Source organism: Bufo bufo, chromosome 1 (assembly GCF_905171765.1).
Source record: "Bufo bufo chromosome 1, aBufBuf1.1, whole genome shotgun sequence".
NCBI lineage: Eukaryota > Metazoa > Chordata > Amphibia > Anura > Bufonidae > Bufo > Bufo bufo.
The window spans coordinates 676,675,064-676,693,184 of NC_053389.1; the positions used below are offsets into that span (position 1 = coordinate 676,675,064).

Consider the following 18,121-nt stretch of genomic DNA (forward strand, 5'->3'; position numbering starts at 1 on the left):
AATAAAATCTTTTAGTCCTCCTCCTGGGTGGGCCCCTTCTGAGTTCAGGCCCTGTAGCACTGCTTCCCCTACTTCTACTAGTGCCGGCCGAGGGTGGCTGGAGTTATGGAAACACCCGAGGCGGCTGTTCTCTGCTGTGTCTGTAACTCCCATAGCAATGAATGGAGAGGATAGCTTCCGAGTTCTGGAAACAGCACATCCCTTTGTGCTATGCTGTTTGCATTTCTCCCATTCATTGCTACTTGAGATATGGAATCAGCGGAGTGCAGGCGGCTCATATGTTTCTGTAACCCCACCTACCTCTGCCCACAGCCCACTCATCTACTACCCATCACAGCTATGAAAGGCTGAGATAAGAATACCCCTTTAAACATTTCACAGTAATTGCCTGGCAGAGTCCTGGCAGGTATACATGCATCACATAATCTTTATTATTTATTCTGGTTTTTCAGTTTATAAAAAATATTAGTTGTCCATAATTTTTTGCCCAGTTGATTATGATTTCATAATAAAGTATTTTTATATTTTTTGGAATGCAATGAAGGAAGGAAGAGAAGAAATGTGTTCTCTGCCCCACTCCTGTGAATTTAGGGAAAATACTGACATATAGGGAAAAGACGATGGTAAGCAAGAAATCTGATCTTCAACGACTTAATATTAGAAGGTCCAAGGGTCAAAGCTCAGGCAGTAGTATATGAGATAAGATGTGACAATGTTTATCATGGGAGGGGTTTCAATGCTCCTGTAGTTCACGGAGGAAAGTCTCCACATACTAAAGGCACTTCCTAGTGTACAGATTGTGCCAGTCTGTACAGTCGAGAAGAAAGGCACCATCCAGACCACAGGGCAGTCACCAGGTAGGGGGCACAGGGCTGAAAACTGCTTCTTAATACATGAGTTCAAGGAGTATGAATTGTTATACTGCATTGGCTGATGATTTCTCCTTGTATTCTTTTTCCTTTATCTTTGCTGTTTTATGATATATTAAGGAGTTTATATAGCTTGTGTGCTGACTTTCTCCTAACCTTTGCATGTTGGCAGTAAATAAGCATTGCGAAACAATTTACTTTCATAATGGATTCATTCATACTATGATAGGTCATCTCAGGGACCTTGACTACAGTTTCCAAGTATTGTTTCCACACGTAATTTTATTTTGAGGTGGTTTGATTCTATTTGGTGGCTCTAGTGGTGTATTATTTTCTAGTTAAGGAGCTTGTTGTCTGTTAAATATCATATAGTGTCCTCTCTACCACTAGTGTCAGAGACAAGTGACATGCTTCATCTAAACTTACAAGCATTACTGAATTCAGTGAAAATCACTGAGGGTTAAAAACATCTACAATAATATGTTTGAAAATTCAGAGAAAAGTACTATTTTGGCGGGGCTGCAATGGTAGTGCTAGTGATCGGGTAGGTGTGGTGCTGGCTCTAGTAACATGTTACCACTCTCCGCAGTCAGTCGCAGCACCTATGTTCTATATAACTACATTGGTAAAGACTTGTCAGTATGAATATCTCCCAGAGAGTAGACACCACCATTGATTACTTGGTTATAAAGATATTTAGCATTTTTCATAATATAAACTAATCATTTTTTAAACTTTCTGGGGTGGACATACACCATAGAGTTCTGTCAGCCAAACTAGTGTTCAGCCAAGATCTATTATTCTTGGCCCCCTATACACATGCACACACAGCTGAATATACATGTGTTCTCAGTAGAGAGAAGAGTAAGCTGCTGCCAGACATTTAAGATACCTGCACATGGGTGCAAGTTTCAAAACAGAATTTTAATGCAGATTTTCGTACAAATTTGTCTGCGTTTCTGCACCAAAATCTGCATGTGTTATTTGTTGATTTTGTTGAAGATTTTGATCTGCTTTTACCCCAATCTCACCCTTTGCTTTGCAATCTACACTAAAAATCCACGTAAGCAATTGGCATGCATCAGATGTCAAAATCTGCATAGCAGGTCAATTCCCACACGTAAAAATATGCAGTGTACATGAGATTTGACAAATCTCATTCACTTTGCTGGTACTGTATTACACTGTGGTTTTTCCACATGAAAATCTGCAACCATGGATCATTCACAATGTGTGCAGGTAGCTGTTAGGACATTGGGTGTGGAACCACTGTGTCAACCAACAGATTTGACATTGGGCCATTACTAAGGTTTCTATTCTGGCAGACCCCTGGTTTTAACCCTTCAACCCCTGTAAAAGGATTTGGACTTTGTTGCAGGGGAACCACCAACCCGATACCTCCTGCAGCAAAGGGTCAAAATCCAGTAAACAGAGAGAAGTCAGAACATGGGCAGACAAAAGAATACAGCACACCTTTGCAGAAACTAACAAGCGAAGAACCTTAGAGTTGCCAGGCTAGTGAAGATTAGGTTATGTGCACATTGGTCCTTTAAGAAACGGAGGAAGCGCACATGCCTTACAAGCTGAGTAATAGAGGCTGTGCCGATAGGCAGGTCGCAGTCTGCATGGAGGGAGTAAAACAGACAGCTAGACCCAACATGAAGAAGACAGCGGAAAGCGGGTCTGGACTGCTGGAAAAGAAAATCAGAGCAGTGGCGAGGTCACCGAGCTGCTGCTGTAACAGTAGCCATATGGGGCAGCTCGTCTCCTATGAGAACATTTGGATTGGACATTTGTAAATCAAACATGCCTGATTCTTCTTTCCTTGGACATTAGGAAAGAGTCTCAATGCTCCCATACACCCCCATTGTTGGCTGGCCTTGGCAAATTCATTGTTAATTTAATGAGTATAGGCACCTTAAGACTCAGTGCAGTTAAACACGGTAACTACTTGGGTGTGCCATGTTAATAATTAATAGAGCATAAAGAATATGACTCCTGACTACAGGTATGCAGTCAGAGCTCCTGCCTGCGACACAGAAATAGGCCATGATGTCTTTTTCATTGAGATTGCTTTCTCTCTGTTGAATACAATGGGGATAAAACTGCAGGATACAAATCCTCATGTTAAAAACATAGTTGAAAAGCTTCTTTTCATTCTTCTTTCCTGTCTGGGATCTGTTTTTATAGTTCTACTTTTAATCAGAGCAATAAGGATTGGAACAGGAACATTAAAGGGGTTTCATAGGAGTAGAATACTGATAAACTATCCTCTGGATCAGTGTTTTTCAACCTGTGGTACGTGTACCCCAAGGGGTATGCACCGCAGGGTGAGTTGGTGAGTATTTGTCTTTGTTATTTTACTTTGGCAACTGGAGAATACTACTGGGCCACTATAAGGGGGTTATTATTATTACTGGGGGCACTATGGGGGCATTAATACTACTGGGAGCACTATAAGGGGGCATTTTTTTTACTACTCTTGCACACTATGAGGCTTTAATACTATTGAGGGCCACTATGGTGGACTTTATGACTTCTGGGGGCACTATAGGGAGGAATTAGTACTACTCGGGTTACTATAGGCAGGCATTATTACTCCTGGGGCGTATTATTGCGGCCTTTTTTTTACTACTGGAGGTACTATATGGAGCATTAGTACTACTGGAGACACTATAAGGGGGCATATTTACTACTGGGGCACACTACAGGGGCTTTAAAACTACTGGGGGCATTATGATGGGCTTTATTACTACTGGAGGGCACTGTGGTGGGGTTTATTACTACTGAGGGCACTATGGTGGGCTTTATTCCAACTTGGTGTACTAGGGCGGAATTAGTACTACTGGGGATACTATAGGCAGGAAATATTACTTCTGAGTTCACTGTTGGGGCAGTATTACTACTGGGGGCATTATGGTGGACGTTATTACTGCTAGGGGACTATAGGGAATGGTATTACTACTATATGCGTTATGTAGACATTAATACTCCTGGAGCACAATGGCCGATATTATTACTATTGGATAACTGTAGACACTATTACTAATGAGGGCATTCTGGAAAATAATTATTACCATTGGTGGGACTTTTGTAATGACTATTACTGTGGGGGGCACCCTACACAGTATCAGTTTAGCAGAATTATTTTTGGGGAATACTATGTTTGCAACACTTTTACTGTCAGGGACACTATTTGCTTGGTGTAAGCATTGTTCATGGCACTGTGTGCAAGTAATTATTGATGGAAGCATTATCTGGGGCTATTGGTTTCTGCAGTATAGAATTTGGTAGCATTGATGAGCATAGCAGGCACAGTATTTGGGGTGAGAAGATTGGCTGTTAAGAAGGTGAGGAGGAGGATGGAAAAGTAGAAACCTATGTCTGTGTGGCACACTCTGCAGAGATGAGCTGAAAGAAATCATCATGGTGGTCTGGCCTGAATGGAGAAGTTGAGGAAAAAGAGAAGTTGAGGAGATGTCACTGGATGTAATAGGTATGTGGTGCTGTATTCTCCTGTATGTTTGCTACTGCGGAATGTAATTTCAAAACTAATAGTCATCCATCATGGGTCCTAATGTGGTGTCTGTCTTTTTGACAGGAAGATTAGCGCTGCATGTTGCACTATTCTTCGTGTCAAATATGAATGATCTGCTGAAAGAGACTTGGAATAGAGCCTATTACAGCGCCATGAGAATAGCCTTATTTTATTGACATTTATCACTGTTTGCTTGCTTAGGTACATCGCTTCCATAGGTCTTCAATATCTGATCGGAGGGTCCACCTACCAGCAATCGTGCCAATCAGTTATTTAAAGAGGCTGCAGTGCTCCCTTGAGTGATGCAACCAAGCACAGTGCCATACATTGTATAGTGGCTGTGCTTGGTATTGTATCCCAGGCCTATTAACTTGAATGGGACTGAGCTGCATATACACTGACGAGCAAAAGGGTAACAATGTTTTGAACTTTTGACTTTCAGGCTCCATATCTAACTATCCAAGTATATAACAAACAGAAGTGCAGTTAACATCATAGAAGTGGATAATATAGATACAGTCATGGCTGTAAATGTTGGCACCCCTGAAATTTTTCAAGAAAATGAAGTATTTCTCACAGAAAAGTATTGTAGTAACACATGTTTTGCTATACACATGTTTATTCCCTTTGTGTGTATTGGAACAAAACCAAAAAGGGGGGGGGGGGGGGAAGCAAATTGGACATAATGTCACACCAAACCCAAAAATGGGCTGGAAAAATCCTTTTAAAATTGTGGATAAATAAGATTGTTTCAAGCATATGATGCTCCTTTAAAATCACCTGGGGCAAGTTACAGGTGTGGGCAATATAAAAATCACACATGAAGGCAGATAAAAAAGGAGAGAAGTTCACTTAGTCTTTGCATTGTGTGTCTGTGTGCGCCACACTAAGCATGGACAACAGAAAGAGGAGAAGAGAACTGTGTGAGGACTTGAGAACCAAAATTGTGGAAAAATATCAACAATCTCAAGGTTACAAGTCCATCTCCAGAGATCTAGATTTGCCTTTGTCCACAGTGCGCAACATTATCAAGAAGTTTGCAACCCATTGCACTGTAGCTAATCTCCCTGGGCGTGGACGGAAGAGAAAAATTGATGAAAGGTGTGAACGCAGGATAGTCCGGATGGTGGATAAGCAGCCCCAAACAAGTTCCAAAGATATTTAAACTGTCCTGCAGGCTCAGGGAGCATCAGTGTCAGCGCGAACTATCCGTCGACATTTAAATGAAATTAAACGCTATGGCAGGAGACCCAGGAGGACCCCACTGCTGACACAGAGACATAAGAAAGCAAGACTACATTTTGCAATAATGAACTTAAGCAAGCCAAAATCCTTCTTGGAAAACGTCTTGTGGACAGATGAGACCAAGATAGAGCTTTTTGGTAAAGCACATCATTCTACTGTTTACCGAAAACGGAATGAGGCCTACAAAGAAAAGAACACAGTACCTACAGTGAAATATAGTGGAGGTTCATTGATGTTTTGGGGTTGTTTTGCTGCCTCTGGCACTGGGTGCCTTGAATGTGTGCAAGGCATCATGAAATCTGAGGATTACCAACGGATTTTGGGTCGCACTGTAGAGCCCAGTGTCAGAAAGCTGGGTTTGCGTCTGAGATCTTGGGTCTTCCAGCAGGACAATGACCCCAAACATAAGTCAAAAAGCACCCAGAAATGGATGGCAACAAAGCGCTGGAGAGTTCTGAAGTGGCTAGCAATGAGTCCAGATCTAAATCCCATTGAACACCTGTGGAGAAATCTTAAAATTGCTGTTGGGAAAAGGCGCCCTTCCAATAAGAGAGACCTGGAGCAGTTTGCTAATTAAGAGTGGTCCAAAATTCCGGGTGAGAGGTGTCAGAAGCTTATTGATGGTTATAGGAAGCAACTGATGTCAGTTATTTTTTCCAAAGGGTGTGCAACCAAATATTAAGTTAAGGGTGCCAATAATTTTGTCCAGCCCATTTTTGGAGTTTGGTGTGACATTATGTCCAATTAGCTTTTTTTCCTCCCTTTTTTGGTCTTGTTCCAATACACACAAAGAGAATAAACATGTGTATAGCAAAACATGTGTTACTGCAATACTTTTCTGTGAGAAATACTTCATTTTCTTGAAAAATGTCAGGGGTGCCAACATTTACGGCCATGACTGTATATATATATATGGGCAGCCATATGATATCTGGGTGTCCAAGGTTATATAATAAAGATAGTCATGTTAAACACTTCCCGCGTCAATACAGAGGGCCAGATAATTTTTTTCTTCAACTCTACCCACAAGTGTTCGATTGGGTTCAGGTCTGGGGACTGTGGAGACCAATCCAGAACCTCTACTTCATTTTTTCATTGAACCATTTCTTCACCAATCTCGACATATGCTTCGGGTCGTTGTCCTGCTGGAACACTATGTAGTCTTTTTCATACCCATAGTACTGGAGTGTACGAAGTAACTTGTCTTGTAGGATACTCACATATAGCTCAGCATTGAGACCACCATCGATCCTTGTTAAATATCCAACGCATTTGGCTGTGAAACAACCCCGTATCAACAGGCTTCCTCCACCAAACTGCAATTTGGCCATTTTCTTGGTCGAGATACCGCTATCAATGAGCTGGATGATGTTGTTTCTCTTTTATTGGGAAATATTCATGGCTGCACCTCCGTTCGAACCAATGACCTTTCGCTTTGGAATCAACCTAATAACACACTGAGATATTAGGGAATGTGAGAACAGGTTGTAATTTGTAGTATACAATAAAAAAATAAAAAATTAATTCCACCACCACAAGCAAAACAGTAACAATGCAGTTACATGACCAAGAATCTGCATAACTAACCATATGTTAATTAGTTGCAAGGCCAAATTATGTATGAGATAGCCAAGATGATTGTCTATAAAATTATGTTAGTCTCACATTCCAAGCTGTAGTGGATGGTGAGATATGGAGCCTAAAAGTCAAAAGTTCAAAACATTGTTACCCTTTTACCAGTGTAGATCATGGTGCCCAATAAACGTGACACCAGTGGCCTAGGAAGAGGCCACAGTGGCCTTATTAAACAGCTAATTTGTGGGGGTGTCAAGAGTGGGGGTCTGACTCCCAACACCCCCACAAATCAGCTGTTTGAAGAGGCTGCTCTGAGGCCACATTCATTGGTCACATGACCTATGTGTAGCTCAGTCCCTGAGGATAAGGCAATCAATATGGAACTCCCGGAAGCCCCCTTAAAAGAGTTTTTTTTTTTTATCTCAGCCGCTCTTAGGTCAAAATAATCAATGCAAGCACCATCCAGAGTAATGTGAACAGCCAAGCAACCGTGGTATGCTGTTTCCGTAACTATAGTAGTGAATGGGAGCTGCCAGTAATTTTACACCACTGAACAGGTTTTGTGTGTACTAATAGGACAGAGGCCATTTTTTTTCTCCTAATCTTTGCTCCCAAGCCAAAATGGGCCATTATAACTAATGAAATGTATTTGGGAATATATTTATAATAAAGTAATATTTAAGTATTTTCATTTTCTTAATTCCCGGAGAACCCCTTTAACCACTCTTTGGTACAATGACTTGTGGGCTTAGGGTCATTGTCTTGCTGCATGACCCACGATCCCTTGAGATGCTGCACAAATACAGATGTCTTGACACCTTTCTTTAAAATTTGCTGGTATAATTCAAAATTCATTGTTCCATCAAAACAGGCCCAAACCATGATACTACAACCACCGTGTTTCACAGATGGGATGAGTTTTTATGCTGGAAAGCAGTGTTTTCTTTTCTCCAAACATAACACCTCTCATGCAACCCCTTCGGTACCAGCGCCGTACATGGTACTGGAGTGATGGGCAAACATGGCGCCTACTCGCACGTGCAGCAGGCATCATGGCCGGTGGGTCTCCGCTGTTTCAAACAGCAGAGACGAGATTAGAGATGAGTGAATCGAATCCCACAAAGTGGAATCTGATCCGAATTTCAGGATAAATACGATTCGCCTAGAAGCCGAATTTCCTCGTGCTTCGTGTCAGCAAATCGATTTAACCTGAAATAGTATAAAAACCCAAAAAATTCTAACTTACTACAGTACCTCATCCATTTGCTCACGACGAGCTGCCAGCCTCCATCTTGCTTGAAGATCTCGGCCAGCCGTTGTGATGACGGAATCTCACGCCGCACAGGATTTCGGCCAAGATCTTCAAGCAAGATGGCGGCAGCCGGCCCGTTGCGAGCAAATGGAAGCAGTAAGTTTGATTTAATACTTTTTTTATTGTTAATTTTACACTCAGATGCCGCAATCATGTATGAACACGGCATCTGATGGGTACAATGACAGGGGCGGCGCTATCCCAGCTCCCTGTCATTGCAGGGAGTAATTTGTCACGAAGCAAATTTTTTTGTGAAATTCGCTCATCTCTATCAGGTGAGATCACAGCATCTAAAGTGTGAAAAAAGGTTTCTTACTGGCATCCTCTGCATCCAATGAGGATGATGCCGGTAATTGATTAAAATGTGCTAGGTCTCACTGAAAAGACCCAGGGCATTTAATATGCAATTCTTATTTTGGCCAGCAGGTGGCAGGCCAATATAAGAAATTCTGACCATTAAATGTATGTAAAAAATCCATGAATGTTCAGAATTAAAAACAAAAAATTCGATTTTGTAGGCTCAAATACGAGCTTCAAAATCATAACAAAAAGTTAAAAAACCTTTAAAAATATATAAAAAATAAAAAAATCTAAAAGTTTTAATCACCTCCCTTTCTGTAGAATAAAAATATAAATACATAAATAACAAAAAATATAAACATCATGGGTATCGCCGTGACCGAAAATGCCCGTACTATTAAAATATAAAATGGCAAATAACGTAACGGGAAAAAGGGTCAAAATGCCAAATTTGCTATTTTTTCATCCTTTCTCTTACCCAAAAAAATGTAATAAAATGTGATCAAAAAGTCACACACACTCCAAAATGGTGTCAATAAAAACTACAGATCGTCCTGCAAAAAATGAGCCCCCACACAGCTCAGTAGATATAACTAAAAAGTTATGGGAGTCAGAATATGGTGATATAAAATAAAAATTAAAATTCAAAGTTTACATTTATTTTTAGACTAGTTAAACATGAAAAACCTATACATATGTGGTATCGTTGTAATCATACTGACCCAGAGAATGAAGGGCATAGGTCAGTTTTTCCGCAAACGGAACACCGTAGGAACAAAACCCATAAAACGGTGGTGGAATTGCATTTCTTTTTACAATTCCACCCCATTTGGAATTTTTTCCCCGCTTCCCACTACATTGTATGCCATATTAAATGGTGGCATTAGAAAGTACAACTTGTCCTGCAAATAATAAGCCCTCATACAGCTATTTAAACAGAAAAATAAAAATGTTATGGCTCAAAGGAAGAAATGAAAATGCATAAACGAAAAAACCTCTGGTATCCTAAGGGTTAAACCATAAACTTCTATTGGTCTCATCCATCCCAAAAACATTGTTTGAATAGCTTTCTGGCTTATCAAGGTAATCTTTAGCAAACTGCAGATAGGCAGTAATGTTCTTTTTGTAGAGCAGTGGCTTTCTCTTAGCAATCCCGCCATGCATACCATTGTTGTTCAGTGTCCTTCTGATGCACTCCTTTGTGACCCTGTGGACTATCACACACCTTGCTTTTTGCATGATTTTGTTTGGTCAACCACACCTGGAAAGGATACTATCTGTCCTGAATTTCCTCCACTTGTGCACAATCTATCTGACTGTGAATTGGTGGAGTCCAAACTCTTTATAGATGGTTCTGTAACCTTTTCAATCTATCTGATTAGTAAGGGCTGTTTCACACGAGCGGATGCCGTGCGTGACATCCGCTCCGTGAATGACAGCCAAGACCCGATGCAGACTGCAGAAGCACGGAGCATTAACATGATTGATAATGCTCCGTGCCTCTCTGTGATCTCTTTACTACGAAATCACAGTGACAACTTTATCTCACTGTGATTTCGTAGTAAAGAGATCACAGAGAGGCACGGAGCATTATCAATCATGTTAATGCTCCGTGCTTCTGCAGTCTGCATCGGGTCTTGGCTGTCATTCACGGAGCGGATGTCACGCACGGCATCCGCTCGTGTGAAACAGCCCTAACTCTTCTTCTGAGATCCTCAGAAATGTCCTTCACTCGTGCCATGATTCTCTTCCACAAACATGTCTTGTGAAGACTTTGAGGCCTCTTTCACACGGGCGTTGCGGGAAAATGTGCGGGTGCGTTGCGGGAACACCTGCGATTTTTCCGCGCGAGTGCAAAACATTGTAATGCGTTTTGCACTCGCGTGAGAAAAATCACGCATGTTTGGTACCCAAACCCGAACCTCTTCACAGAAGTTCGGGGTTGGGATCGGTGTTCTGTAGATTGTATTATTTCCCCTTATAACATGGTTATAAGGGAAAATAATAGCATTCTGAATACAGAATCCAAAGTAAAATAGCGCTGGAGGGGTTAAAAAAAAATAAATAAAGAATTTAACTCACTTTAGTCCACTTGATAGCGCAGCCCGGCATCTCCTTCTGTATTCTTTCTTCAGGACCTGAGTAAAGGACCTTTGATGACGTCACTCCGGTCATCACATGATCCATCACCATGGTAAAAGATCATGTGACGTACCATGTGATGACCGGAGTGACGTCACCAAAGGTCCTTGACCTATAATGAATGCTCACCACAGGTCCTGTTCAACAAAGGAGACACAAGGAGATGCTGGCATCGCGATCAAGTGGACTAAGGTGAGTTAAATTATTTTTTATTTTTTTTTAACCCCTCCAGCGCTGCTATTATTTTCCCTAATAACCATGTTATAAGGGAAAATAATAATGATCGGGTCTCCATCCCGATCGTCTCCTAGCAACCATGCGTGAAAATCGCACCGCATCCGCACTTGCTTGCGGATGCTCGCGATTTTCACGCAGCCCCATTCACTTCTATGGGGCCTGCGTTGCGTGAAAAACACAGAATATAGAGCATGCTGCGATTTTCACGCAAAGCACAAGTGATGCGTGAAAATCACCGCTCATGTGAACAGCCCCATAGAAATGAATGGGTTGGTATTCAGTGCGGGTGCAATGCGTTCAACTCACGCATCGCATCCGCGCGGAATACTCGCCCGTGTGAAAGGGGCCTAATAGATTCCTTTTCTTTAATTAAAACAGGTCACCCACTCACACCTGATTGTCATCCCATTGATTGAAGACACCTAAAGATTCACATACTTTTGCTATTTATAGACATATGATATTGGATCATTGGCGGTCTGTTCTGAGTTCTGATTAACATTGGGGGCCTGATTAATTTTCTTTTTCTTATTTTCCTTCTCTAAAACTTCTGTGCATCTTATGGGAAAGTGTGTCTGATGAAAAATACAGTACTTTGGCAACTGGTTCTGGATATACACTTTAATACCCTTGGGCTCTTTACAAGTTCATAGCTGCCAACACTCCTGAATTTGCAGTGACTGTCCCTTATTTAAAGGGAACCTGTCACCAGTTTTATGGTGTCCTAACTAAGGGCAACATAAATAAGTGACTGATTCTCTTAGCAAAATGCTGGGTTACTTTCTTTAATTGACCCAGTCAATCTGCCAACATCCTTTATTGAAAAGCTCCAGCTGATAATGATGAGTCCTGAATATTCATGAGCTCCTGACTCTCCCCGCCTACCTGCTGCTGAATGACAGTTTTTTTCCATATGAATCAGCAGCAGGTGGGCAGGGGAGTGGCTATAGCTCTGAATTAAATATACGCTGGACTCAATGACATCACGCCGGACTCCAATCAGCTCATTAGCATGCGGCATGCGGCATCTTTGTGTGTATATTATAAGGTAACCATCTGTCACACCAGTAAGTGAATACATCTAAGTTACTTTTTAGTAGTTAATGATTGTATATAATTAGTTAGATTATAATCAAATATCCACATGACAGGTTCCCTTTAAGTCATGCCCATAAACAGGACTGCTACATGGTTTGGGGGAATTCCCAGGGGCAGGGTCTTCTTGTTCTCAATTTACTAACTGCAATGTTGGTAAGTATGCAAGATGAAATTGTAGTATGGATGTATGCATAATACCCTATTCATTAATCCAGGTTTTCAGTATTGGGTTTAAAAATGTTGGGATGATTACCAGTATTTAATTTTTTCTCAGTTCTTTGGCTATTTTTTAGCTTATCCCAATTAGGGCAGTACTGTGATCTGTGACTACAACCTACATACAGTGCCTACAGGGAGTCTGAAGTAGTTTGAGACACACCTCCTGTCTAATCATTGCCCCCCCCCCCCCCCTCCCCATTATAGCTCTGCCTCCTCAGATTAGGTGCTGTGTATAAACACAAATCTATTATCTATCTATCTAGGAAATGATGTGCATATTTTAACAGGATCCATTTCCTAAGAGTTCATGCACATGAACGTATTTTCTTTCTGTGTTCGTTCATATTTTTTTTCTTGCGTATGGTATGCAGAACCATTCATTTCAATGGGTCCACAAAAAAAACGGAAGATACTACGTGTGCATTTCGTTTCCGTATATCCGTTGTGCAAAAAATTTGAACATGTTATAACAGCAGCTGATGTGCGCCACTGTTCCCCTGCTTACCGCCGCGGTCCCGGGCGCCATGTTCAGTGGTGATCTACTGCCAGTGTTTCCTTTCAGCCCTGGCCACAGCATGCTTGCTGCTTGTTTCCTGCAGCATTTCCTTAAAGACCGGCGCGTGTAACTTACTGTGCTTTATGGGTTGGATCATGTGACCTCGCTGACCAATCCTAGCCCTCCTTCACATATTTAAGTGGCTCAGCCCCCTTCCCAGATGCCTCAGTGTCAAGGTCCTTGTGTCCTGCTAAGGTTCCTGATATCTGCTTGTGTTCCTGACTCGTATTTGTATTCCTGGACTCTGCTACCTGTTTGATCTCTGCCTGCTTGCCTTGACTCTCCTGTTGCCGACCCGGATTGCTTGACCGGTACCTGTGCCGCCTGCCCTGACCTGTTGCCTGTTTGACTTCGCCTCTGCCTCATACTTCCGTCCTGCACTGTTGCTCCTGGTTACAACTCAGCCTGCTGACAACGCCTGTTTTTCTGGTACCTTGCTCAGGTACCTCTTGGTCCGCCTGGACCAGCTGCCTCGTGTGCCTATCCTCCTCAAGAGGTAGCGACCTGGTGTTCCCTCCCCTCGGGAAAGTCTATCCCACCATCAGGGGTACTGTGAAGATCAAGGGGTTCACTTAGACCATTCCCTTAGAAGAGGTAGGACACGTGGCACAGTGGGTGCACACCTGCTGGTTCGTAACACATGTCATATTATAGTTTGAATTACGGACAAGGATAGTACTGTTCTATTAGGGGCCAGCTGTCCCATTTTGCAAAATTTGGAATGCAAACGGACGTCATCCGTATTTTTTGCAGATCTGTTTTTTGCAGACCGCAAAATACATACGGTCGTGTAATGAGCACTAAAAGCCTTAAAAGCTGGATGATCTTTGCCCATGTTACTAGTGAGGCTGTATTTATGGAAACATGAGAATTTTGATGCACACGTAGATACGACCTCTTTACTGTATTGATTAGAGTGAGTCAGAATCTATAAAGATAACAACTACAATAATGACGTATTGCGACATTTGAAGTAAGGCCTCAGATATGTAGATCTTGGCTTCACCACGATAAAATATTAACTTATTAAGTTTGTATATGTCTAATGTTATCACCTAAAATTTATATTCCATATTTTTTGCTTTGATGTGTTGGATCCTTTTGCATTTTGTGTTTTTACAAGAGCAGAGCCATATAGAGGTACAGAAATAATGCACACATTATCCTTGAAATAAGATATGCTGCTTTGTTTGGATAAATTTACTAATAAAAAGACAAAGTTATCAAATGGCACACAAGGAGGGGCAGATTTATCAAAATTGGTGTAAAGGAAAACTGGATTAATTGCCCATAATAACCAAATTACATCTTTCATTTCAGGAGCTGATTGCTATGGGCATATAAGGTTTCCTTTTACATTGGTTTTGATTATTCCCCCCCCCCCATTATTTATTAAATTAAGTGCCTCTTTAAACCTAACACTTTTATCTAGAAATGATACTCCAGTTATTTTATTTATTTTTTAAACCACCCAACTACTGGAGCAAGTTTGAAACTTTTTTGAAACTTTTTTTAAAAAAAAGTTGCATGATAAATCTGTGAAAGTATTTAACTATGTCCAATTTCCCAGGAGATAGGTTCCTGCCAGAGATACCTGGCAAACAGTTTTCTCCTTTCTCACCACTGACAGCGCATATACACTTGGCTGAGCTGAGTGTTTATGGGGGAGTCGGGAGATACCGCTATTGAAAGTGTGTGGGCACGGTAGTCAGTTGTAACACTTTTACTGTCTCTTTAAGTAGCAACAGCTTACACAAGATGTCTTTTCCACTTTACAGACCATGGCAGTTCTCCTCATGGCACCCCATACATACTCTGCATTTTCAAAAATTACTTGAGTAACCCTGCCATATGCATTACTGATATACTCCTCAGTAATTTGGCATAATGCATTCGCTTAAGGCTACTTTCACACTAGCGTTCGGGTGTCCGCTCGTGCGCACCGTTTGAAGGTGCTCACGAGCGGCCCCGAACGCATCCGTCTGGCCCCAATGCATTCTCAGTGGAGGCGGATCCACTGAGAATGCATCCGCCTGCCAGCGTTCAGCCTCCGCTCCGCTCAGTGAGCGGACACCTGAACGCTGTTTGCAGCGTTTGGGTGTCCGCCTGGCCGTGCGGAGGCGAGCGGATCCGTCCAGACTTACAATGTAAGTCAATGGGGACGGATCCGCTTGAAGATGACACAATATGGCTCAATCTTCAAGCGGATCCGTTCCCCATTGACTTTCAATGGAAAGTCTGAACGGATCCGCTCAGACAACTTTCACACTTAGAAAATTTTCTAAGTTTTAATGCAGACGCATCCGTTCTGAACGGATGCGAACGCCTGCATTATCGGAGCGGATCCGTCTGATGAGTCATGTGACCGCCGTGACCGGAGAGTGCAGGAGCTGTGTGAGGTCTCTCAGAGACCTCGATCAGCCCTGCTGTGAGGCTGTACAGCGCAGGATTGCTGCTGTACAGCCTCTATAGGGGTGCATTTGTCCTGTAACTGGGGCTACTATGTCAGCCCCAGTTACAGGAGAAATCAACAGTGTAAAAAAAAAAAAAAAGTGAAGTAAATGTCCCCCAGAGGTCTTGTATGACCTTATGGGGGACGAAAAGTGTAAAATAAAATAAAAATAAAATAAAGGGTTGAAAAAATAAAATAAAAAAAAGTTTCACATGTAAAAAAAAAAAAATCCCAAGTAAGGAATAAAAAAAAAAATTAAAAATAGAAAAAATAAAATAAAATAGACATATTTAGTATTGCCGCGTCCGTAAAAACCAGCTCTATAAAAATATCACATGACCTAACCCCTCGGGTGAACACCGTAAAAAAAAAATAAAAAAAACTGTGTCAAAACAAGCAATTTTTGTCACCTTGCATCACAAAAGGTGCAACACCAAGTGATCAAAAACGCGTATGTCCCACAAAATGGTACCAATAAAACCGTCACCTCATCCCGCAAAAAATGAGCCCCTACATAAGAAAATCTCTCAAAAAATAAAAAAACTATAGCTCTTAGAACATGGAGACACTAAAACATCATTTTTTTGGTTTCAAAAATGCTATTATTGTGTTAAAGTGAAACAAATAAAAAAAAGTATACATATTAGGTATTGCCGTGTCCGTAAAAACCAGCTCTATAAAAATATCACATGACCTAACCCCTCGGGTGAACACCGTAAAAAAAAAAAACTGTGTCAAAACAAGCAATTTTTGTCACCTTGCATCACAAAAGGTGCAACACCAAGTGATCAAAAACGCGTATGTCCCACAAAATAGTACCAATAAAACCGTCACCTCATCCCGCAAAAAATTAGCCCCTACATAAGAAAATCTCTCAAAAAATAAAAAAACTATAGCTCTCAGAACATGGACACATTAAAACATAATTTTTTGGTTTCAAAAATGCTATTATTGTGTAAAACTTTAATAAATGAGAAAAAGTATACATATTAGGTATCGCCACGTCCGTAACAATCTGCTCTATAAAAATGTCACTTGACTGAACCCCTCAGGTGAACGCTGTAAAAATAAATAAATAGAAACTGTGCTAAAACAACCAATTTTTTGGTCACCTTGCCCCATAAAGTGTTATAATGAATGATCAAAAAATCATATGTACCCAAAAATAGTACTAATAAAACTGGCACCTTATCCCCTAGTTTCCAAAATGGGGTCACTTCTTGGGAGTTTCTACTGTAAGGGTGCATAAGGGGGCTTCAAATGGGACATGGCATCTAAAAACCATGTGGAGTTCCTTATCTTCTGCGCCCTGCCGTGTGCCCATACAGCAGTTTACGACCACATGTGGGGTGTTTCTGTAAACCGCAGAATCTGGGTAATAAATATTGAGTTTTGTTTGGCTGTTAACCATCGATGTGTTAAAGAAAAAAATTGATTAAAATAGAAAATCTGCCAAAAAAGTGAAATTTAAAAATTTGATCTCCATTTTCCTTTAATTCTTGTGGAACGCCTAAAGGGTTAACAAAGTTTGTAAAATCGGTTTTGAATACCTTGAGGGGTGTAGTTTCTACAATGGGGTCATTTATGGGGGTATCCACTATGTAGGCCCCACAAAGTGACTTCAGACCTGAACTGGTCCTTATAAAGTGGGTTTTGGCAATTTTCTTAAAAATTTGAAGAATTGCTTCTAAACTTCTAAGCCTTCTAACGTCCTAAAAAAATTAAATGACATTTCCAAAATGATGCCAACATAAAGTAGACATATGGGGAATGTTAAATAATAAATATTTTATGAGGTATCACTTTCTGTTTTAAAAGCAGAGAAATTGAAATTTTGAAAATTGCGAATTTTTCAAATTTTTGGGTAAATTTGGGATTTTTTCATAAATAAAGGTGAAATATTTTGACTCAAATTTATGACTATCATGAAGTACAATGTGTCACGAGAAAACAGTTTCTGAATGACTTGGATAAATAAAGGCGTTCCAAAGTTATTACCACATAAAGTGAGATATGTCAGTTTTGCTAAATTTGGCCTGGTCAGGAAGGGGGCAAAGGGCCCAGATGGGAAGTGGTTAAGGCTACGTTTTCATCTCTATTGTGAACTATCATATTGCTCATAGCCAGATAATGCGGTGAACCGCTGGATCCCCATTGACAGTAATGGGATCTGATGGAGATCTGACTGCTTTCCGGCATAAATGCCAGGGTTTGGCCAGACTAAAAGTCCTGCACGCACGACTTCTGGTCTGGCCAAAAATGCATGTTGGATCCTTATATAGTCCTTATAATGACGATTCCGTGGTTCAAGGCATTATCAGGCTATGGTGGATATGGTTCACAATGGAGATGTGAACGCAGCCTAAGGCTAGGTCTACACAACGACATTTGTCGCGCAACATTTTGTTGCACCAATGTCGCGCAACAATTTTTATAATGGCAGCCTATGGTGTCGCACTGCAACATGCAACATGCTGCGACTGCGACGCAACAGTCGCAGAAAATCCATTCGAGATGGATTTTTCTGCGACTGTTGCGTCGCAGTCGCAGCATGTTGCATGTTGCAGTGCGACACCAT

General features: G+C 41.2%; 1 protein-coding gene across 1 annotated transcript in view; it reads left to right on the top strand.

The window, feature by feature from the left end:
• The first annotated feature begins 769 nt into the window (after positions 1-769).
• The window catches only part of CKMT1A (creatine kinase, mitochondrial 1A), a 38,194-nt gene continuing 20,842 nt past the window's right edge, over positions 770-18,121 (top strand). The window contains exon 1 of the mRNA XM_040414100.1: positions 770-857. The gene's annotated coding sequence lies outside the window, so the exon portion shown is untranslated. The remainder of the gene's footprint in view (positions 858-18,121) is intronic.